The 24,147-nt window shown below is 35.2% G+C and overlaps 1 protein-coding gene across 1 annotated transcript in view; it reads left to right on the forward strand.

Moving 5' to 3' along the window:
• Positions 1-18,311: 18,311 nt before the first annotated feature.
• LOC128987807 (uncharacterized) overlaps positions 18,312-24,147 on the forward strand; it is a 99,567-nt gene continuing 93,731 nt past the window's right edge. Inside the window, exon 1 of the mRNA XM_054408835.1 lies at positions 18,312-18,416. The gene's annotated coding sequence lies outside the window, so the exon portion shown is untranslated. The remainder of the gene's footprint in view (positions 18,417-24,147) is intronic.

The raw sequence follows: 24,147 nt of genomic DNA on the forward strand, positions 1-24,147 counted from the left end.
AGCTCGCTCCCCTGTCTAATATAATGGGTAAAGGTTAAATTGCTAACTGTAAAATGTGTCAATCCCAGCCAATAAAATTGATTCAGTTTTTATCAATTTTTAAAATTTGTTTTCTCTAACTCTGAAAGTCTCCAAATATTGTCTTATCTGTTCACCATTTTGCACTTATTTTTTCAAACATAATATCATTGACTATATAACACTACTAGTGCTATATAGTCAATGATAGTATTTACCGGATAGTGAAACTATTATACCTCACACACAGAATGAACATATAAAAATAATATAAAATGTTGTACGGTATTGTAGCCTACTTTTCTTTATTGCTTACTAACATATTTTCCGACAGTTATTTTTTATACGTAACATAGAACATATTTTTTAATATAAAGTTTTTTTGTGGTCTAGGCCTACGATAAGACAGACATTGGCATCAATTTAGCCTGTTTGAGTGATTGAGGTAAGCTGTTTCAAACAAACGTGCATGCTTCGAAAACAGGTGTTGAACTCAAAACGCGCAGTTAGCGCACGAGCCCCTACGGCTGTAATATATTAGCAGAGAGAGTTTTGTCAACATTCTATATTACGAGAATGTTAAAACTACTCGTAGATATAATAATTAATGTCCTGACACTTTCAAGTATTACTACAACTGATGAAGAGGTATTGTCATTGTCCAAGGCTGTGAAACAGTTCTGTAATAATCGGTGTTATAGATTAGTTAGTGTTGTCACATTCAGATCATTACTCTTGTTTGACTAGGAGCAAATAAATCATTGTTCTTGTTCAAACACCCAAACAACAATCACATCAAATAGACAATCAAACTTCCTACTAAATTGAACCACACTCAGCAGCTTTGAAAGCTTAATCCAACTTATATGATTGTATAACTTTTATAATCATTTGCGTTTGATTAAGCTTCCTGTATAAATTATATATAAACTAGCAGAGTACCCGTCCTACGGGATTGGCATATAAGTATAAAATGGTAATTGCAGTTATACTTATAGTTGCTTTGCGTTTGCAATGGGGGAGGATACAATTTGATAACATTTGCTTCTTTAAATTTACGGTATACTATATTATTACACATCTACCATAGCCATAATGTTCTAACATTTCTTCTAAACACTAAAGAAAAAAATCACACCTTTGCAAAATATCCCAAATTATTCATGAAATTAGGAACGTAAACATAATTGTAAACAATCGTACTTTGACAGTTCTCATTGCGTATCACAGTTTTTTGTTGCTGCTTGGTTCAAATTAGCTATTTTCGTAAATGAATAATAAAAAACAATAGTTCTGCACCCTGTTGGTAAATCTTATAACCTTTTAATGCTTTTGCATATCATAGAACCAACTTTTATCTTTCGTGAGAAGATAGACAGCCTGGAAGAGAGCGTGTGCAAAACCACAGGACACGCCGTCGTGGGTGGGGATTTTAATGCTAGGGCTGTCAAGTGGGGAATGACCCTCACAGATTCCCGGGGCAAGTACATCCTGGACTTTGCTGCCAGAGCCGGACTCGTTGTCGTCAACGAGGGCAACACGCCAACCTTCCGGCGCCCTGGGATGCGGAGAACGATCCCAGACATTGCCCTTGCATCTGAGTCTCTTTTGCCAAGGATCAGAGCCTGGAGAGTCCTGGAGGATTACACGGCCAGTGACCACCAGTACATAATTTTTGATGTCATGGATGGTCATCAGAGACGAGTAGCTGCGTTTCGTCAAGTGCGTTTCGATGGAGTTTAAAAAGATTTGACGTGGCGAAATTCAATGAAGCCATATTACTAGGAACGCCGATGGTTCCTCCCGCATCTAACGTGGCTCACGCAGAGGCGATAGTTACATCCATGATGGGACTGATCGTCTCGGCTTGTGATGAGTCTATGCCTCGCAGGAGATCCCGGTGCAATAAGCGACCTGTGTACTGGTGGACTGCCGAGATTGCATTGAGAGCCAGAAGACTTGCTACCAGGGCCAGAGAACCTGTAGACAGACGTCGTAAGTCATATGCTTACAGAGTGGCTAGGAGGTCTCTTTGTCGTGCTATCAATCGGAGTAAACGCAGTTGCTGGGAGACATTAAGGGACGATGTCGATTCCAATCCATGGGGCCTGGGTTACAAACTTGTAACCAAGAAACTTGGCACCCGCTCTCCACCTTCCGTCATGGATGGGGCCACTATGGAGAGGATAGTCGAGTCCCTTTTCCAGGCTCACACGTTGCGCCCACTGCGGGTTTTCGGAAGGGTGGATGACGTACCACTTTTCAGTCTTGGAGAGATGGAGGTGGCCGTCCTATCCCTGAAGAACAATAAGGCTCCTGGACCCGATGGGGTACTCGGCAAAGTCCTCAAGAAGGTTTTGACTCTTAAACCCTTGATCCTTTTGAGCATGTACAACGCCTGCCTAGTCGAAGGAGTTTTCCCCTCGTGCTGGAGAACAACTAGGCTTGTGCTTGTTGGGAAGGGGAAGGGAGACCCAGACCTGCCATCCTCTTACAGACCTCTGTGTATGTTGGATACGGCTGGCAAAGTCCTCCAGAAGTTGATCCGTTCCCAACTGAATTGAGCCGTGGTCGCTGCGGGGGACCTGTCCCCTCGCCAGTATGGATTCAGGATGGGGCGATCTACGGTTGACGCTGTTGAGGAGGTGAAGCAAGCCGTGATGAGAGCTGAGGATTTTAACCACTACTCTCGTAGGGTTGTGCTGCTCGTAACTCTCGATGTGCGAAACGCATTTAATTCCGCGAGGTGGTGCGATATGTTGGATGCTCTGGAGAACACCTTCCACGTCCCGGCATACCTCATGCGGTAACCTCATAGAGGATTATCTCCGGTTCCCCCTCCTCATGTATGAAACTACAGTGGGCCAAGGACGATGAGTGTCAATTCCAGTGCTGCACAAGTGCCATACTCGGCCTAGACCTCTGGAATGTTGCATATGACAGCCTCCTGAGGTCTGAAATGCCTGAGGAAACTGTTTTGGTTGGGTACGCAGACGACGTTGCAGTTTGATAGCTGTACGTAGCGTTGAGCTGGCTCAGCTAAAGCTGAACCGAGTTATGCGTACCATACACGCATGGACGACAGACCACGGTCTCTCACTTGCTTTGAGCAAAACTGAGATCGTGATATTTAAAAAAAAACGGATTGACACCATCGTGCCGTTGAGGGTAGGGGCCGTCGAAGTTAAGACCGTTCGTTCTGCCAAGTACCTTGGGGTTATGGTGGACAGCAAGCTTAGCTGGCGGGATCAGATTGTCCGTAGGGCGGACAAGCCCGCTAGGGTGGTCTCCTCTCTTAGCCGGTTGATGGCCAATGTCGGAGGTCCTCGGTCCAGCCGTAGAAGGCTATTAATGTCTTCTGTCCAGTCAGTACTCGTGTACGGTGCTGAGGTGTGGGCAGACGCTCTCACTCCGTCAGGCAGCACTAAGAGTTGCATCCGCCTACCGAACAGTGTCCGAACCCGCTGTCCTGGTGGTTGCTGGAGTCATCCCCGTCAAACTTTTGGCGGCGGAGAGAAATGCAATTTATCAGCGCCGTGGGGAGGACCAGGCACGAACAGAGGAACGCACCCGCACCTACCAGCTGTGGCAGGAGAGCTGGGAACAGGAGACTCGGGGACGCTGGACCAGGCGACTGATACAGCAAGTCCAACCTTGGGTTAATCGGCGGTGCGGAGAGGTGGACTTCTACCTCACCCAATTTCTGACGGGTCACGGCTTTTTCCGGTCGTACCTGTTCAGGATGGGCAAAGCCGTGTCATCCGATTGCATATACTGCCCAGGCATTCCCGATTACGTGGAACATACCTTTTTCCACTGCCAGCGTTGGGAAAGGCCCCGCCTGGAGGCTCAACAGTTAGTAGGACTGCTGTCAGTGGACACGGTCATACCGATGATGACGGAAGGTGAGGACAATTGGACCTGTGTGTCACATTACATCCAGGGTATTCTCCGCCCCAAGAAGCTCGACCTTGACCGGGATGCGGTGAAGGTAATAAAGTATCTAAATGCCAAAAATGGTGAGAGCCCTGAGGGCTTAGGTCACATGTTGGCCTGACTTGAAGTAATGTGACAAACAATTCCAGGTCTGTGTCCAACAGAGTAGAGGGGTTTTTTAGTGAGTAGTCTGTGATAGATTTAGGAGTCTCACACTACAGGCTGGCTACCTGTGTGCGTTAAGGCATTTTCCCTCCTCTCACTTAAAAAAAACATAAAAAATAAACTTTTTTAATTGAAACAGCTCACTAAATTCTTTAATTCCCTTTAAATATGAATACTCATAAGGTTAACATGGGGAACTACAGAGAAACTGGGGCGGAGCCCGAAAGGATTTTTGAGATAAGAATATGCCCATATGTTACTCGGGAATGTGAGCTATCATCATGCAACATTTCAGCCCAATCTGTCCAGTAGTTAATGCGTGATTGAACTTCAAACAAACAAACAAACACACAAACTTTCACATTTATAATATTAGTAAGATAAGATTAACCATAGGATTAAGAGTAAACATTTCTGTTAAAAACAGTACATGCTTTTATATACCTGTTGGTTTACCACAGTTTTGAGAAAATCAAAGTCATCAACATCATGCTGTAACATAACAGGTGCGTTACTTGAATATGCTCAGTATTAACTAATTAGAAGAGCCACATTTTGCTCGCTGCTTACATTAGGTGCCCTCAGTAGAAAAACTAACAACTTGTATTACATTCTATGATATATTTTAATTAGCAACTTTGATCATCAAAAGGTTGTAACTTTACTATAGGCGTCAAATGTAATTTTTATTTTGCATTACAGTTCCAGTGTTCACAAAAAGTCACATACGAGTCTTAAATGTTTGACTGATTTATCAATAGTATATTATATAGACTTACTCGTATAAAAAAAAATGTCATTCTAATACTGTATTTGATGGATTTTTAATGTTATGTTAGGAAGTACCTAAATGACTTAACCCTCTTTTCGACTGAATAATTTCTTAGGCTTAAACTAAGCCTTACAGTTAAATATTGGATATAATATCCATTCTCCCACGCTAGTGTCACAGGTGATTCAGTTGATGATTAATGATATTAAAGTTGATATTAAAATATTTAAAACCCAGTTTTAAGGATATTTGTTGATCATATTATTGAAAAGAACCAAAGGCCCAATTTGGTTTACTATAGTAATAAAAGGGTAAAAATAAATACTTGGCACATTTCTGCAACTGTATGCACATTTTAAGATGAAAGGTCTGCATCATCTGCTCAAAATTTAATTAAATGGGTTTGAAATAATTAAAACTAGTGTACCTGTTGCTCGAATTCGAGCAATTGAGAAGCATTACAGGCGACTCACGAAGATTATGGAAATACTCACGATCTACACAACAGTTAGATATAATCAAAATCTTTTGTAAATATCTTGTCTTTTCTCAAAAAGCTGATCTTGTTTTTTAGTGTTTCTACAAATTTTTCCCTCTCATAGCCGCATTAGGTTGTCTATAATAACGATTATAAATGAAAAAAAAAAACATTATTTCTTTTCTTCTACTTGGTTGTGTTCTATGACTTTTTCTATGTTTCCATTGTTTGCAAATCGGTTATTTCAATGATTGCTCAAGAAATGTAGCATGTAGCATATTGTTAATTCAGTTTTATTTTTAGCCTATATCAAATTGTCCAGGATTTCTCGCTTTTTCCATTGTAATAATTTCACCAACCCAAGTTTCGTCTACAGATGCAATACGCCAAAGAATATCACCTACGTACAATCTCCAAGAAGTGGTAAAAAAGGCAGAAACCAAGCCATACAATAGATATAAGTTAACTCCATAAGAAATAATTTTAAGAATTACTGTGATTTTCCACTGATTTGGTAATAGAACATTATATTGCAAAAGATGACACGATGCAGAATAAAATCGATTTAAAATCAGAAAAACCCATTGCAAATACTGTACTTTATTTTGAAAAATACAATACATCACAATTTAAATATTAACAGCTGTTTCATTAAATACCCCCGCCGCAGCAAACCTGCCGACTAAGCGAATTTCCATTTGTCTGAATTGATTTTCAGTTAAATATATTTTAATAACATTAGGTTTAACGAGTACCTAGGTTTGCTACTACAAGGAAACTAATAAAGTGTGTTTTTGAGTAAAATATTGATAGCTTAGTACAAAATAAATAAATTTGCCAAATTTGATCAAAATATATCCATAAACAAGCAAACTACAACATTTGACAATATTCTCCATAAGAATAACATGGGAATTTTAAATTTACAATTTTTTAAATTTTCTCCGTTGCTAATAATTGAACAAAGATACTTTTATATACTAAATTATTTGTTTTTTTAAGCTCTTTAAAAAGGTCTAAAGAGAATTCGGGAAATTTTGTGTTTTGAGGGTCAAAAGTGAGAAAAACCAACTTTTACCCCATAAAACCCCCCGTAAAGCCCCGTTCCCATGGTCCGATCGTGCTGGTTCGCGAACTCATTCAAGTTTATCCCGCTTTACACCTTTAAACCAAATTTCATCAAAATCGGACTAAAATTACTCAAGTTATCGCGTTCACGGACGTATATATATATATATATATATATATATATATATATATAAAAATTTGAACGAATGGTGTTTTTGGCCTCTGGGGACATCAAAATGAAAAAGTAAAACGGTCCCGGGTCTAGGTCTTACCGTGCCACCTACGGTAATAGCTACTTCCCTATAGGGAAATTCGCTAAAAGTAGTGTAGAATTATGCATATGGTAAACAAATTTGAAGAGGCAACTTTAAAGGCTTCTGGGGTAGAGCCCCAAGGGAATTTACCTCGTTCCTCTTTTGATGGCTCATCTATAGACCAAGACCTTTCTTTAGAGACCCCTACCAAGTTTCTACGCCCAGCCGTTCTCTCAAATTAGCTTGGACAAAAACCCAGTTTTACCTCCATAAGAATAACATGGGATGGGAATTCAAAGGCCACTGGGGCAGAGCCCCAAGGGAATTTACCACGTTTCTCTTTTGATGGCTCATCTACAGACCAAGACCTTTCTTTAGACACCTCTACCGAGTTTCTACGCCCAGCCGTTCTCTCAATTTAGCTATGACAAAGAAAAACAGTTTCAAATTAATATATAGATACCAATACATTAGCTGAATATAAACTATTTACTAATCGTTAAAAAATAGAGCGAAGCTCCTGAAAATGAGATAGACTTAGGCCATAATAATAAAATCGCACAGACATACGCAACGATTTGTCGTTTAAAAAACTAAAAATACGATAAACTAGCATGGAGTGAGTGAGTCTTGATTGACGAAATAATAAAAATGTAGATTGCACACTTTTTCAGCGCAATATTCCACATTCTTTTTAAATAAAAGATTAAAACCCAATCCAAGCTTCGTACAGTCATCAATAATCCGTCTAGTGCAGGTCACTTATTTCACATTCCACGTTCGTTACGATGCGCCTGCGAAAATCCCACGATTATCACAACACAGACAAGCTCATGAGAAGTATTCCTGAGATTTCAAGCGCAACTGCACAGTTCAAAAACATTGACGGGTGGCGTCGTCCTGTAATCCAGCTACTAGGGGTCACCAATTGTGGATATTTATAGGCATGCACTGTGGATGTGATACTGTCTGGTGAGGATTAAAGTCCACAAGAGTGAGTACTACGACTATCCGCAGTAATATCCTGATATTTAAATTCGTATATACCAAGGCAAAAATGTGATTCGGATTCTACTATAAACTGTAGGTCCCTTAGTTGCCATTAGCTGTATAGGCTATTAATTAACAGCTGTGTCTAAGGAATATGTCGGCCTTAGTCACTAACAAGACTACACGATCGCGCCACTCATCCTACACTCATCTCCAATCATACTTGGCTTAAAATACCTACTTTGTATGGTTGCCATTTCATTAAAAAAAGTATATAAAAGTATATCGGAACTTAAAAATTTTATTCTTAAAATCATCTTTAGTTTTGGACTAATAAAAGTCTAATATTTTATCTTTCATGATTAATAATTCTTATTGCTTAATAATTATCAATTATTCATTTTTCTTAATTATTCATTTTTATTGCTTGCAATAAGTTGAAGTTTATTTTTAAATGTATAATCAAAATGAATAGGTTTTTTTTGTAAATTAAAATACCTGTATATTGTGAGTCTTTATAATTTGTTGATATATATTTTTATCTTTGGATCACGGCAATCATTAATTTTCACCACTATGATTTATAAGCTCTTGTTAATGGTTTATGATTGCACACCTGATATTGAAAATAGATTGTATACTCAAAAATGGATCGGTTTCAATAAAAACGGGTTTTAAGCTGTGAGAGAATTATAAGAAGATATTTATTTTATTTATAATAAAAATATGAAAAAAAACATGAAAAGGCAATTTTTCATAATTTATCTATTGCCATACAAATTACTGGTTGACAAAATTCATAGGGGAGTATTGTATTTTGATGGATTGTATATACTGTAGAGCGCTTATTTGAATTATTAATCCTTAGAACAGAGGATAACACAATTATTCAATTATTTTTAGTTTGACAAAATAAATATATTCTACACCAATAAATTAAATGTTTTAATATTGAAACTAGGAAAATGTTTAACTGATGTCCTCAGCTCTAGCTGATTCTCGTTTGCCATAGAAACAAAAAGATAAATTATAAACAGAAATCGTTATTGTAGTAGCCTATTAAAACATAAGTGGTCATCTTTAACACTTCTGAACGTCTTTCAATCAATCGAAATAGAGAATTATTTGATACGACAAATAATTTCAAATCATTTGCCACCATTTAAGTAGAACAGCTAGTTGAGTCAATCTGGTTGTGTTGTCGGGAAACCCAAGGGAAATAAAGCACAAGTAGAAAGTTTCGTGCACTTTCATACTGTGTTTGAAATTGGTTGCATTGTATTCTTTATGTGTCAGCATCTTTCATCCAGTTAACACTGTATTGTTCACTTTACGATATCTTTTCTATTGTAACTCTATGTGCAACATAACTTAAAGTCGAAATGTTAAATTGTCTGAATTTTGGCTAATTGAGTTTTTAACGATCACAGTTTCATCTTATAACAGTTTATATTTTATTTTGTAATAAAACTGTTCCCGAAGGTTATTACTCATCTTCCTGTGCATTTCTGGACACACTTTCCTAAAACAGAGAAGAATGTTTGCTTTTTATAACGTAGCAGGACTTGTAAGGTAATTATGGTTTTCAACCAACAAATAATTCACGGTCGTAAACCTAAATAATTCTGGTAATATTGTAGATGTTTGACTGGACATGTGGTTGTCATTTCATATAAGTAATTGTAGTTTTAGCAATTGCGAACAACACATACATTCTTATACTGATTTTTCCAATTTATATTACTCAATACCTCATCTTTAAGCATATGAGACATATGCATGCATTGGGTCAAACTAAAATAAATTTCATTAAGATTACAATGATAAATCTAACGAAAAACTGAAAATAAGTATAAATTTATGAGTAGCTTTGATTGAATAAAAGGATTTCTATCAAATGCTTATTCGAGGTTCTTTACGCAAAGTTAACGAAATATTTCACGAATTGTTGTCCGCTACCATTGCGTTTATTACGTGCGTTGCATACTAATCACAACGACATATTTGTAGTATAGATTAAATCGATTGTCTATGGCTTAACCTATTGTAACTTTAATTGTTAATTTGATTGCATCACGTTACACGTCATTAATATTACATATCTAATTTTTTATCTAATAAGTGAGTTCAATGAACAATGAAACATGAACATTCAATCACACAATAACATTAACACTAAAAACTGTTTCTTTACTGTAGTTGAACGTTTCTTTCTTACTGGCTACTCGTCAATGAGTTGGTTATGAAGTTTGTGTTCTATAAAACAACACGGGACATGCAACAGAACCAATTTAATTTTGTGGAGTCCATAAATTTATAAACTATAAACTCAACTGTACTTTTTTAATGACTCCAAGATTTACTTAGTCTGAGTTTTGCAAAGGTTAGGCTATCCCAAACGTGTTTCTTTGTTTAAATTATTATTATTATATAAAAAATAGATTAATTTTTATAACTGAGCAAACAGAGATTCTCTGTCCTTTTATGTACGCGTTTCTCTCTTGTGCCTTTTTTATAGCTAGGTGATAAGGTACAATTTACAAAAGTTGAGTTTAACAAATTAACTTTCAACATTATTTTCATTAGAGGTATAGGCTACTATGAATTGAAAGACACCCAAACACTCTAAAATAAGTTAAGGCAATGGACAACACCCAAATTTATAAATGGTGAAAATTTATTTTTGAAAACCCTATGCACATAAATATTAAGTCAACAACATCTTACTATTATGTTGTTTGAATTCAATTGAGTAATTTTCAATGGCCTTGGACTGTTTGATTTTTGTAGACCTTGGCTTGATTTTTCTCAAGTCACGTTAAAAAACCTCTAATACGATTTCCAGCATTTCATGAGGAATCGCTTGAATTTCCTGGGCGTTTCTTTGCTTTATGGTTGGCACTTTGTGTTGGTTTGTTATTCATTGGTGCAATATTTATCTTGTGGTAGCAAAGAAAATTGGGGTGGTCTTATAAACTTACCCAGTATGTTTCCTTAAATTAAACGATTATAATATTTTTTAGAATCTGAAATACTGTTTATAGAAACCTACATTATTTGACAGTTCTATTTAGTATATTTTTTATTATAGTGAACTCTATTGATGAATTTTGAAACAGTGACATAAATACATAGGTATTTTCAACTTAAGATAATGATGTTCAGTTAGGTAATCGAGTGATTTATTCCGTGATCAATACTAGCTAAACATAAATCATTAGCTTAATGAAAATAACCGAATGAAATTCGAAATCGCTGACAAAGTTATAAACGAAAGTTTTTAAAGTTCACTGCAGCACAAGCAACTGCGATAAAGGGAAACCACGATCGTGCGAGTGATAAAAGAGCTATTAATCGTTCACTTGAATTTATCTCTCATTGTAGGCTACATTCTACGCCAGAAACTTAATTCATTCCAGGTCCATAGTGAAACTAAAAAGCGAAGGATTTGAAAAGATGAGAAACTAAACAGAAAGTTAGAAAAATTTACCATAATAGTGCTCACGACTACTACTACATGTCTTCTAGTAGGGAATCTATTAAAACATATTTCTTATCTGGTTTTGTGTATAAAACATTCTTAAGACTCTTTCAACAAGCTTTTGAATTTTTATAATTAGATTTACTAAAACCTGAGTGATACAGATATTGTGAAGATATAAAGATAAATATAACTGGTAAATAGTACTCTTGTCGGGCCCCCTAGTCAGTCTAATGCAGTCGTGTAATAAAAAAAATGTTTATACAAAAATGAAATATATATTATTTAACTATATAATTTTTACCATACTTATCATTAATTGTTCTTCACATTTAATAGATCGGGCATTAACAGTGTTGGGAGATTACATCATTTTGGAAGCCTGCAGCCCCTCTGCTTTAGGGAAAAATATTTGGTCACCAGGACTTAGACAATGATAAATAATGTTACTTTGCAAACACACGAGCTTTCCAAAGATGAGCCAGCGTTGTAATATATACAAGTATTTTGTATTCAGTTCATTGCAATACAGTATTGTGTTTTCATGTAGTTCGTGCTCAGTGTATTCCTATTTTGTATTAAAATTGTACAAAAATAGGGGGTTTGGATAGTATTCCTTGTTTATGCTAGACATTATTTTTAACATGTTTTTTTTTTCAGTCAAACATTAAATGAAAATTTAATAAAACTTTTAATAAATTTCACACACACTGTGCACGTTTGAGTGGTTCAGTTTTTATAGTTAAGGAGCTCATTAATTAGCAAAGGGCTTAATCAAACTTTGCAATCAAGAACTTTTACCTATTCAACGTTTTATGACAGAGTGGACATTTCTTCTAAAGTGTACTTATTTGTTTTACTTTCAGCCTTTGAAACGAGCAAATAAAAGGTAAATTATCTACTAATAAAATAATTCTACAGATAGAAGGTTAAAGATAAATTGGTAGAGCGCAAATGAGTTATCTGTGGTCAGACCTACTTTAGATCTAATGAAAAGAACAGTATGCAATACTGTTTAAATAGAATATCACACCATACCAACATACAAACATATTTTTTGAAGTTGAGTTTAAAATAATGGTCAAAACTTCTTAAATGACCAAAAAACACATAAACACTGATGCAAATTGAGCTACTTAATGAGTGATGATTTACCAAGTGATGCAGCAGCAAAGGTAATCCCGCGAGATAACATGATCAGGATCCTCTGATCTGGTGCTAATAATATTGATATTGCGAGCCGTTTACAACGGATTATCTGTGGAGTGTTAGTACGTGAGAGGCAAACTAAAATTCAATACATTTTATTTTAAAGTTAATTAAATTAATAATCATTTTGAATTTTACATTGTACAATACTTACGTACAGTAGTAGTATTTAAGGTACCTATTCAAATATTCTGTATGCCTAAATTACGTTAGGAATGCTCTTCATGTCTAAAATTCATACTGATTAAATTGTATTTTACAGTGTATTTGAAGAATTCGTTACCCGTTACTGATTTAATTGTAAATATTGATTCATATTAAGTTTCCATTAATAATACACTAATAAACCCATTGTTATTGTAGAAACCACCTAAAATGTATATAGACAATAATTACTCCTTAATTCTAACACAGTATTGTTTTACTTTACCCATGGCGTATTCTATGTCAACAATATGAAACAATATTACTTACAGCATATATATTATTAGAAAAAAAAACTTTATACATAACTCTATTTTTATCAAATTTATAAATAATGTTAACAATTTTCTTGGTTTTACGTTGTTAACAATTTAATAGATACTATTTTATTTTTTTATGAAATATATTTAAGTATTGAAAGTCTATAGTGGGAGCACTTTCTAAAAAAGCTGTTTCAACGCCAAAGGAAAATCCATTACATGAGATGCGGCTCTCAAAGAGTCTGGATCGATTTTAAAAACATCACACTGTGGGTGTTAAAAAGGTTTCTTTAAACATCACATAGTGCAGAGCTTTTCCAATTTGACTCTAATATATAAGACTATCCAAACTAAATATGACAACAATGCCACACATAAACAAATTGTTTTTTATTTTTATCCTAAGATGAATTTTCGTGTACTAAAGGGTTCAGGCTGTGACTCAGTCAAACCTATATGATCGAACAAACCTATAAAATCTAAAAGGATAGAAAATTATTTAATGAACTCCTCACAATATAAGTAAAAGAATGGTTTACATTTTTGTAAGCTAACCGTATGATTTGATCGCTTAACATTTCATTATAAAAAGTCGTCATACGATCTGTTGCCCATGTAATAGAAAGTATATGATAACAGAAATTAATTATTTGTTTATTAAACGATGTTTCTTTGATAAGTTTAGTTATGATACGCTTTTCTGTTATATTAGCAAACCTCTCCTAGAACACTTAAGTTTTAAATTAATTTCAATAGATTCTTAACTATACTCAAGCCTTCCCTCGTTTGAGTTGGGCTTTTTATTGTGCATTTGTACGTTCAAGGTTCAAACCACAACAGGTATAATGTTGCTGATACTGTTATTTAATCCAAACTTTCGTGTTTGAGCATGGCTAATGTGCTATTTTCAAGTGTGTCACAAATCTACACTAAATACAAATATATTCAGTCCATGATTCTTCCTGACATGAACCCCGTTCCTTCTGTGGTCAGGTCATTACAGAACATACGTAAATAATCTACAGAAGGATCACCTTTGCCGTTTACGTCCTCTCAAAAGGAAACATCCGTAGCAGAACTCGCTGACTTTTTACCGGAATTATGCAATCTAGTAAACTGATGGACATAGAAGGCTAAGTCAAGGTTTGCTTACCAAGAGCCAATGTTAACTCAGTGATGGTTGTACCGTATGATCACAAGCGTGGAGTCGGCCGAGGAGCTTGTTAGTGAACGATGCTCATCTTCCTTACAGAGCTAACAACCAACCTTGCCGCCAATCTCAGACCAGCCTACTGTATACATGGACGAGGTAGTGCCTGCCTGAGGCTGAGCGTAAAATATAATGATATGCATTGTTGGAATAACAAGGAACACTTTATCCCTTTTTGAAGCTGTATGTACATGCATGAAATACGATAGGATTACCTACAACGATACAAAACTCTTTCACAGTACCTTATACATCTCATGAGTTTTAATTTTGGACTCTATCTCTTTGCCGTGTTTTAAAAAATTTGATATTTTTGTCCATTAATATTTTGACATTGTTTAGATAACAATTGGCAGTTTCAGCTGAGTATAATTTAAAACAAAGTTTTTGCGTAGTACCTCTGTCTAAAATAGTTACAAGCTGGAAATAGAAAGATAATTGCGATAACATATTCAATAAGTGTTGAACAACTGTGAACAGAAACATGACAAAAATTAGTACATTTTTGACCAATATCACGGGATAATGAGTCTACATATTGATAAGTTTCGAATAAGAACCGGAAAAAAACTTTCTTTCTTACAAAAATGAAAAATATAAAAGAAATAAAAAAATATATACTATTTTTTTTTGTCATAACAAATAATTATTTTTCCCATAGGTAAAAAATAATCCCAATGTGCGTTATTGTGTAAAATTGTAAATACATGTTTAAATGCCAATTATGTAAATAAAATGTGGTCTAACGCAAGCCAATCAGTTCCAAAAGTACTTTTCATTATAAAAGACAATATTTAACCTACTTTTAAGTCTTTGTTTCTTCATCGTAAGTAAAGCAATGTTGGTTAGTTTGTTTATATATTTATGTGAAAGTATATGTTAATTTGCTTAGTAACCACTTTTATACTATTTACAGTTGCAGTAGAACGTAGGAGTTGTCTATCTAGCCCAAGACTACCTGGTGTAAACAAACATTGGCCAACAAGATTCCCGGACGTTCTCAACAATGAAGACAGCCTCCCACGAGAGGTGTTGGAACATGTACAAGTTGTGAGACAGACAAGCAACAGCTCATTAGCAACTAAAGCAGTAGGCCTACCCCCATCATTAGACCGCCTGTATGCCATCCAGTAGCACTCCTCTGTTACCTAGTATCAGATCCATTACCCCACACAAGCTAAGGTCAAGGTCACCTAGTGCTATTGTAGAAGCACCCACTTCTTTACATCCCATGTTTAATACTTAGCCTCATACTACACTGTTGCTTAGTATCTGCACTTTTGATCCAAACAGCTCAGGCATGGTACTCCCATCAATATACCTCGTGTCCACCACCTAACGTCTCCCAGCACTTACTTAATCCCTGCAGTTTTACCCCACACACGCTAAGGTCAGGGTCACTTATGCAACCTGATCGCATACTCTAGCTAGTCACGTATCAGACTTTAAACAGAAGTCATCCTGAGCCCGGCAGCTCTTTCGTCACAGAATTCATTATAGTCTTTACTTAAGACTTCATTCCTTTGTGGCAGCTGTTTAATGCTAATTGAATTGTTGTACATAAATACAATTAGGCAAGATAAAATAAATTACCATTACAATGATTATTTATGTTACAGCTTAATGTATAGATGACTGTACCTACGTAAATATTACATTTGGTATAGCTGTTTGCCTCATTTAACTTCGTTCTACGATATTAAGAATGTTAAAAACACAAGTCATCTTCTATTTAATAAAGTCTTTGCAAACAGTCAATTTAACCTATTCAAAGTTGAAAACCCGTTAAACATTTATGTATAAAGATATGATTAAAATTCATTCCGTGTTACTCTGGCGATATCATTGATCAAACCAGATGAGCCACAATATTACTCGTAAGTTTATGACACAGAATAACTAGAGCAGCACATCAATATAACTCCCACTAGAGTACGGATTGCGAAGTGTTCAACTGCAACAACCAATCACAGATAGAGAGCAGACAAGATAATCTCAAGTATCGCTCGGATCCTGAGAGGATGTCTCAAGCATTGGTCTCTACCGTGTTATGCAAGAACCTGGTAAGTTATGATTGGACAATCCTCCCCCGCAACCTTTGATGGAGACATTTATGACAACGACACAACAGTTACTGGACACCTGGAGGACAAATGACCAGGGACCACCTGTATCTTCCCTCCACTTTCTCCGACTCTTTCTTACTACAATTAATAATTACGGTTTTAAAACGTACAACAAAGTTTAATGGTTACGAAACCTTAGGTAAATATTCTTAGCAAGTACGTTTTACCCAACAAAGTTATCTAAACTCTGTTTGTTGAAAATATATTTTGTTTGATTTAATACCATTATGGTTTTAAAACGTACAACAAAGTTCAATGGTTACGAAACCTTAGGTAAATATTCTTAGCAAGTACGTTTTACCCAACAAAGTTATCTTAACTCTGTTTGTTGAAAATATATTTTGTTTGATTTAATACCATTATGGTTTTAAAACGTACAACAAAGTTTAATGGTTACAGAACCTTAGTTAAATGTGCTTGCCATGTGCGTTTTGATTAAGTTATTTACACTCTGTTACAAATATTTTTTGTTTAATTCAATACAATTTTTTAAACCTTATTAGATGCAACTCTTGGTCAGTGAACAAACTGCTCAAACACGTGAAATTTCAAAGTATAACCAGTTTTAAACATGTTTTAATGGTATTAATAAAATCATAATTTGTAACACACGTATTCTTTTGTCAAGTTATTAAACCTAAAATATTTTTACAGAGTGTCCCATAAGAAAGTTTAACCTAATTTAGGAATAGATTACATAGATAAAAAATTAAACGATAATCGAAAATATCTCGTTAGCAAGAAATCTATCTTTTTAGGGACTTATGTCCCTACAAGCCACTAGTCTTTTTTATTGTTTTAAATTTAAATCACCTGGTGGTTGTTCTATACCAGGTGCGAATAGACATGATGGATGGAAAACAGAGAGAGGTGGCGACTTGTTGGTAAAGCCAAGCACCTACTGAGGTTTGAGTGGCCACATAGGTAAGGTAAGGTAACAAAAACACGATATAACTAATAACAGCCGGCATTTAATACTGTCTCCCGCATCGGTTAAGCAATGTTTCATAACATTGTATTAAGTAACGAGGAGGTTCTATTAAAATGTCTGCTTTTCTCGAATGCAGAACTTGCATAATACTCTGAACAACTCTATCCTCTTGTTTATTCATTCACTTAAGTCATCTCTATTTAATTAACTTCGCGCAGTGATACATATGTGTAAGCAAAAACCGCATACACCATGTAATATTCGTAATAACAAACTAAGTCCTAAATCACCAGAAAGTCGGTTGGTTTTGTTTGGTTTTAATTAACAATATGAGTTTCAACGGCAACTTAAGCCATTCCTAGGGGTATATGCTTTTTCATGTTGTAGTTGATAGTATTGCTTCAGCCAATTTATAAAATGATCCCAATGTTTACCTCTAAAAGCTACTTTGACGTCTATATGTCCCAACACATTACAGCAAATGAATAAATTGTGCATTTTGTTAACGGCCTCATTATTTATTTTCACAAGTTCGTCCTGAATTTACTATAGCATTCATTGAATAAGCCAATTTACAAATTAAACGTTATTATCAACCTCTCTTATCGACTTCAACTTTTTATTTGGGATTTTTATAGAGTAGTACTAGTACGGATATATTTTGTACATTGATAACAGCGTCATGTTTTGTTTAAGTACAAGATCTTTTTCCTTTAGTAAATAACAGTGTAGCTTCAGAAGATCTTAAAAATTAACAGTATTTTGTTTTATACAAACATGATACTGTACAACTAAACATAACGCAAATATAAATTTGTCGGTCTGTCAACTCCATCATATTTTGTTTATTAAAAGTGTTATCCTTCTCTCCATAAATTTTCTCTCCACAAAGCACAAGGTAAAAAGTTCAAATGGACATAATATCTACAATTACCTGTAATATATCTTAAATTGTTTAATGGATGTACTCCTACATAAGAGTTGCCTTCCATAGCTTATAATCTCCTCAGTTATAATGTCCGATGCCCAAACTTGAGTACATATCTGTGCGGCGTGTAACCTCATCAGATTGCCAAGCCACAAGGGTCGCACCCAGGAGAGTTTATGTAAACGCAACCATTACCAGACCCGGAATACCCGGAATGTCAAGGTCGGGTGATGCTACAGTTCTGGCGGAGGTCACGGAGATGTCCCTCCACTCTGCTCCACCGGGTACTCGCCCCCCTGGCTCTCCTCAGTCAGTAGTCTCAGTGTTGTGCATCGCGCTGTAGTGAGAGTCATCTTCCCGCTCCGCCGCGCCGCCTTCCTGCCAACGTATGTACACGTGCTTCGTATAGTTCTATGGTTCCGAGTGTACACTCATGTTGAAATTCTTAAATTCTGTCTGTGTGTTGAACTATAGTTAATTACTATAGTACCAATTATTGTAATGTGTGACAAATATTTTTGTCTGTTGGGTTTTGTTATAGTTTACAATAACTTATTTTGATACACAGTACCAGTAGTAGAAAATATTATTTAGAACTCCAGTAAGATTTTTTCTACGGTTACATTTATGAAGTAAGTTAACGCGATTGATTAAAAACCCCTTTTAAGAAGTAATTAGGGTTAAGTTTGTTTTATATTTTAATGTAACCAATTTTTATTTCCTTTAAATTTTTAATACTTTATTGTAGCGTTTACCAACTTTTCCGAATGTTAGCTCTAAGTAACTTTTTTGCAAGCTGTGTTATAAAACTGTACATTTACCATACAACCTTGACGAGTAAAACATTACATAATACATTTATGATTATCATCTATTGTTGTAGTTAAGTGTGCATTGTGAACTAATAAAAGAAGTAAAAAGATTACAGCAGTTTTTATAAAAGTAAAGTAGTAAAAGTAAATTCATATAAAATTAAAAAGAATATTGAACACAGTAAAGAAACGCATTTTAATAAAATTAATTTGATGATGCTCATGTTTTATTTGCAAAAAGATTACAGTTCTTACCTAGTAATACATTATTAATGAAATCTCATATTTCTATTAGCTTTCTCATCGACTTGGAAAACAAATTTCATTCTTCCTTTGCTTCTTATAACAAGACGCTTATTATTCAAACTCAGCATAGTGTTCTCGGGCTCTATCGTCATTACTTAAGTGAACAATCTCGTTGAAATAAAAGTTGTTTTTTCTCTTTTATAAATTGTATTTTATGATGACTTTGTTTTATAATGAGATTTATTATTGATGTACCGTACGTTATACCCATATTAAGGTTAATTGAGTAATATATTTTAGGAGTAGGGGTTTTTATGTCCCACCTTTATCTTAGGACGCCAGGTTCTGACCCGCAACACATTATTTTACACATTATTTCAGGCTAGTCTTAGAAGTTCACAGCATTATCACATGGATAAAATTCATTTTTTAATTGGTGGTATTTGAACAAGGGACCTTGGGCTCTGAAGCCACGAGCTCTAAAACTAGACCAGCTCGCTCCCCAATTTTAGGAGCATTAAAATACCAGAAAACTGTTGCTTTATTTTAATTAAACAAATTAGTTAAGTAGTTTAACTCCTTAACTAGTTTTCCTAAACAAACAACTGAAACAAACATATATTTAAAACAATACTCAAAGAAAGGTTTAAGTCCATGAAGAAAAATTATATCAAGGTATACGACATTATGCACCATATAAAATACCAATTGTTTGAAACAGAGACTGTCCTGTCCACTGATTTTAAGGGATCAACGCTTAAATAATAACAATACTCAAAATTCTTTTTCCTAGTTTTCAGGATAAGACTAATTCTTAGAACAAACTTTCATTTGCTAAAATGAATATTTTCATATTTCTTTTTGGGGGGAATCTTGTTTGCTTAAGACCATTAACAGTCACCGTCCTTTTAGCGAAATTCTGTCTGTTAGCGCGATAACTCGAGCAAAAATGATCCGATTTTGATTAAATTTGGTACAAACGTGTTTATTCGAACGAGTTCGTGAACCAGCATAATCGGAACACGGAAACTGGGGTTTATGGGGTGTTTTATGGGGGTAAAATGGGTTTTTTCTATTTTTGACCATAAAAACTGTTTCCTAATGATTTTTTCAATTTCTTTCCAAACCATTTTGTAGAGCTTAAAAAATAGTATATTGATGCTCTGTTGTATGCCTAACGGTCACGGAGGAAATTAAAAAAAGTGTAATCTAAAAATTGAGAAAATTAAAACTGTTGTAGTTTACTTGTTTATGGATATATGTTGATAACATTTGGCAAACGTATTTATTTCATCCTATACTGATGACGTATGGTCAAAAACACGGTTCACCTTCCCCGTAGCAGCAAACCTAAGCACTCGTTAAATCTAATCCTTATATATAATACGTGAAGGCAATTTCTACGATCACTACTCCTCCGTTAATAATGGATGGAATTTAACAAACGATGTGTCAAAATTAAGTATTTTCTGTGTAGACGCCCCCTTTCACCAATTCATGTAATAAAAGTCCTCGGGCTCTGCCCCACAGGCCATCGAAATCATAATGTATTTCTAATGAAGAAAAGATTTTGTTTACTTAAACAGACGAATAATTCAGTAAACACATGATACACAAGAGCGTTCGTTTTCAGAGTGAGTTCGTTTTCAGTTACGATAACTGGAGTGGAGTGATTGATTGTTAAACAAATGATTAGGAATATCAATCCAGAAGCCCAATTTTTTTAATGTTTTGTGAAACTGTTTACAGTTGAATCTTTATGAGATTATGTACATCATGAGTAATTTCATTAGTTACATTATCTTTGAGTTGACTCTTTTAAGTCATCGGAAATTATTACTGTTTGCAAATTATTACTACTTTGCAATTGCTCCAATTCGAGCAACAGGCGCACTAGTGTTATTTGAATTGGGAATAAATATGTCTTATTCGTGGAAATATTTCAGTAAAAATGTAATCAGACAAGTTAAAATTCGCTTAGTCTGCAGGTTTGCTGCGGCGGAGGTATCTTAATATCTCTTTTTTACTTTAATTTTCTAATGATTACACACAAATGTATTATTGATATTACTGTTTAAGTGAATGGATAGTATTTTATCTAATTTTTCAGTTAATTTTATAACATCTGTGTTACAAACACAAAAAAAAACACTTAAACTCTTATTCATGCCGCTAAATATACTATATATTAATTATTGAATGTTACACATTTTTTTTATTTGATTTGAAAGACGGAATTATTTGGTTTTGTCATATTTTGATTAATTGTTAGTTGAATTTAATTAAAGTTGATTCTGATTGTAAACTGGCCGGGGAATAATTGCTTTTGAGATTTGCTTGTAACGCTTAACGCTGTGGGAACAGTTCCAGCAGCATCACTGTGTTGGGAATCGACAGACAGTTAAATTAATTGAGTGGAAGAGCCCAGTACAATTGTAATTAGAAGTTGCGGCAACTGCTATTAGTGCGTATTGGTAAAGTTTAATGTGTACAGTGTTATTTTCAGAAACAATTTAAATAATTAATAATTTCATTTTAATTTCTCGAAAATTATGTTGTATGTGAGTTAGAGCTCTAGGTAACGTAATGCATACAGATCTAAAAACATATCATAGTTATTTAACTAGGATATCGCAGAGAAAGATAACAATTATGTTAATGTTTTTTTACTTAAATGGAATAAGGTATAGCTTACTGCTATCCTGTTTCTGCTTCATTATTTTTGAATGTTTACTATTTTCAATAATGCTGCTCGTATACCTATTTCCACCTGTACTATTAATTATTTCGTCCAAATTCTTATTTATGTAACCTTGAACACTATACAAAGCTCTTTTAATCCGAAAAAAACATGTTATCCAGTTCTCACTTGAACATTCTCTACTACAAATCAAAGTCTCTGGTAGACAACGCAGTGAGGCAGGATAGTGTCCCGCGATTCGCTTTGTTTGGCGATATCGTGTTGGGGTTGTTGGTGTTGAGCGTAGTGAGTGTGCGGCCTATCAACATGAGGGTAGAGTAAACATGTTCATTGAAAGCTAAGAGCACCTGTAACACGTCAGCTGCGTGCACTGAGCTACATTACAAGTGTTTGTACTCTTCACTAAGCAGCCAAGCGTGTCTGGCTCTGGCGAGGTGCAAATGTTTGGCTACAACACTTACCAACACACTTGGCTAGGTCAAGATCCAAACAATCAACTTCTGAGTCACTGAAAAACAATAATTTCATCTTGACTTTGATTGCGGCTAAATCCGAACTGTTGCTTAAATATGATGCATACTTTTTATGTTGGTAAAATTATTTAAGAAATTACTATGGTTGGAAGATTAGGCGTTTATCAAAATTAGATACTCTACCAATAAAATAATAATAAATTTATGTAAATACTTTTATTTAACCTAAGAGTTTATGTAGTTATAAACGTTCAACTTTATTTTGTATGTTTCCAAAATTTGGTTTAGATGGATTTCTCTCGTAAAAATGGTCGTATCTCTTATAGGACCGGCTCAGTTATTGTTCCTTAAACCCCTTCGGGTAGACAGCTTGTCTCAACTTAACATCTGCAATAGCATGATTGTGACAATAAGAGCCTGTAGGGATGGACGTGATTAAACTTATCAAGAACTTTTGATCTTCTCTCTTGAGCACCCATTATAAATAATCATAAAGTAATTAACAATCACAAATGAGGAAGGCAGGTACCATACATTGACATATTAGAAGAAATCCGATTGCAAATAATCGTTCCTTTGACATTGATACTCTGGACGCGTTATTTTTAGTTGCAGAGAAACACAGATTTTATAAACCAAAACAAAATTAGTGTAGGCCTACATATCTTGATTTTTAAATTCATTACACGATTACAAAAAGTGCTATGCAGTAAAACACTAATTTTTAAGCCTCAAAATTATAATTTTTTTTTCATTTCAACCAAATAAATATAACCAGCTGTTCCCTTAGTTGTTAGTGTTAAAACAAAAGGTATTCATATGTTCAATTGTAAACAAACATTTTTTCCCGAAAGGATAACACGGGAACTTTAAAGGCCGCTGTGGCAGAGCACTGAGGAGTTTTACCAAATTTTATTCCACACAAACCCTCTGGGGGTGTATAGAACAAGTTTCCAGAGTTTCGTTACGATCGGATGGCCACTTGGTAACCCATAAACGGAGCGGCTGAAGGGAGCCTCTCGGGATGAAAAGCCTGTCAGTTACTGGCAGTTACTGTCATAACCTAACCTAACTAACCAAACTTGATGATAATGAAAAAATCGAATGAAGGTTAAATTCTGTTCATAAAATAACATTATAAATGCCTCAAATTCTAATAAAAGATGTACAGTTAAGAAGATATGGCATTCTAAGCAAAATCTTGGACAAAGAGTTAAGTGTCACTGACGGGATTCAATCTAGATACCTCTTGCACATCAGCCGAGTACTCTATCCACTACGCCATGAACACCGATGGCTGACCATCACACGCCAGCAAAGAAAGAAGCAGACGAATTTGATCTCGCTCGCGAGAAACAGTTACGTCATCATCTTCATCCCGAGGGGCTCCCTTCAGCCACTTTCACGCAAATAAAGGATAAAAAAACGACGAACGACAAGCATACATTGGATTTTATATAGGCTAAGGATTTATTGTTCTAAAAAAATATTTATTTGAGCATATACCACTTCACAATCGTATGTATCTTTGCATATGAGTAGATTTCTTAAAGTAATACTAAACAGTTTCCATCAAGTATGACAGGGAGAAGGTATTGTGTTCAAACACAAATGTGAAGTGGTGCAATGTGATGTGAGAGCCACACACAGGACCTGCGCTTGTAATGACTACCTTGCAAGACACTCACAGACGCATGATTGTCACACACACACAGAGAGGTCATTGACTTGCGACACTGTTGGTTTTGACACTTGCAAGTCGATCCCCATCACTTGACCCCAGAATCAGTCGCGATTGATGTGAGGTTACACAAGGGTCTCTGGGGAAATCGGCGCTGCTCCTCAGCATTGCAACTGGTCCAGTCCTAATGCACTAATTGCATAT

This window comes from Macrosteles quadrilineatus, unplaced genomic scaffold (assembly GCF_028750875.1).
Source record: "Macrosteles quadrilineatus isolate MER2022 unplaced genomic scaffold, UCM_ALF_1.0 Scaffold_2__2_contigs__length_208266976, whole genome shotgun sequence".
NCBI classification, from domain to species: Eukaryota; Metazoa; Arthropoda; class Insecta; order Hemiptera; family Cicadellidae; genus Macrosteles; species Macrosteles quadrilineatus.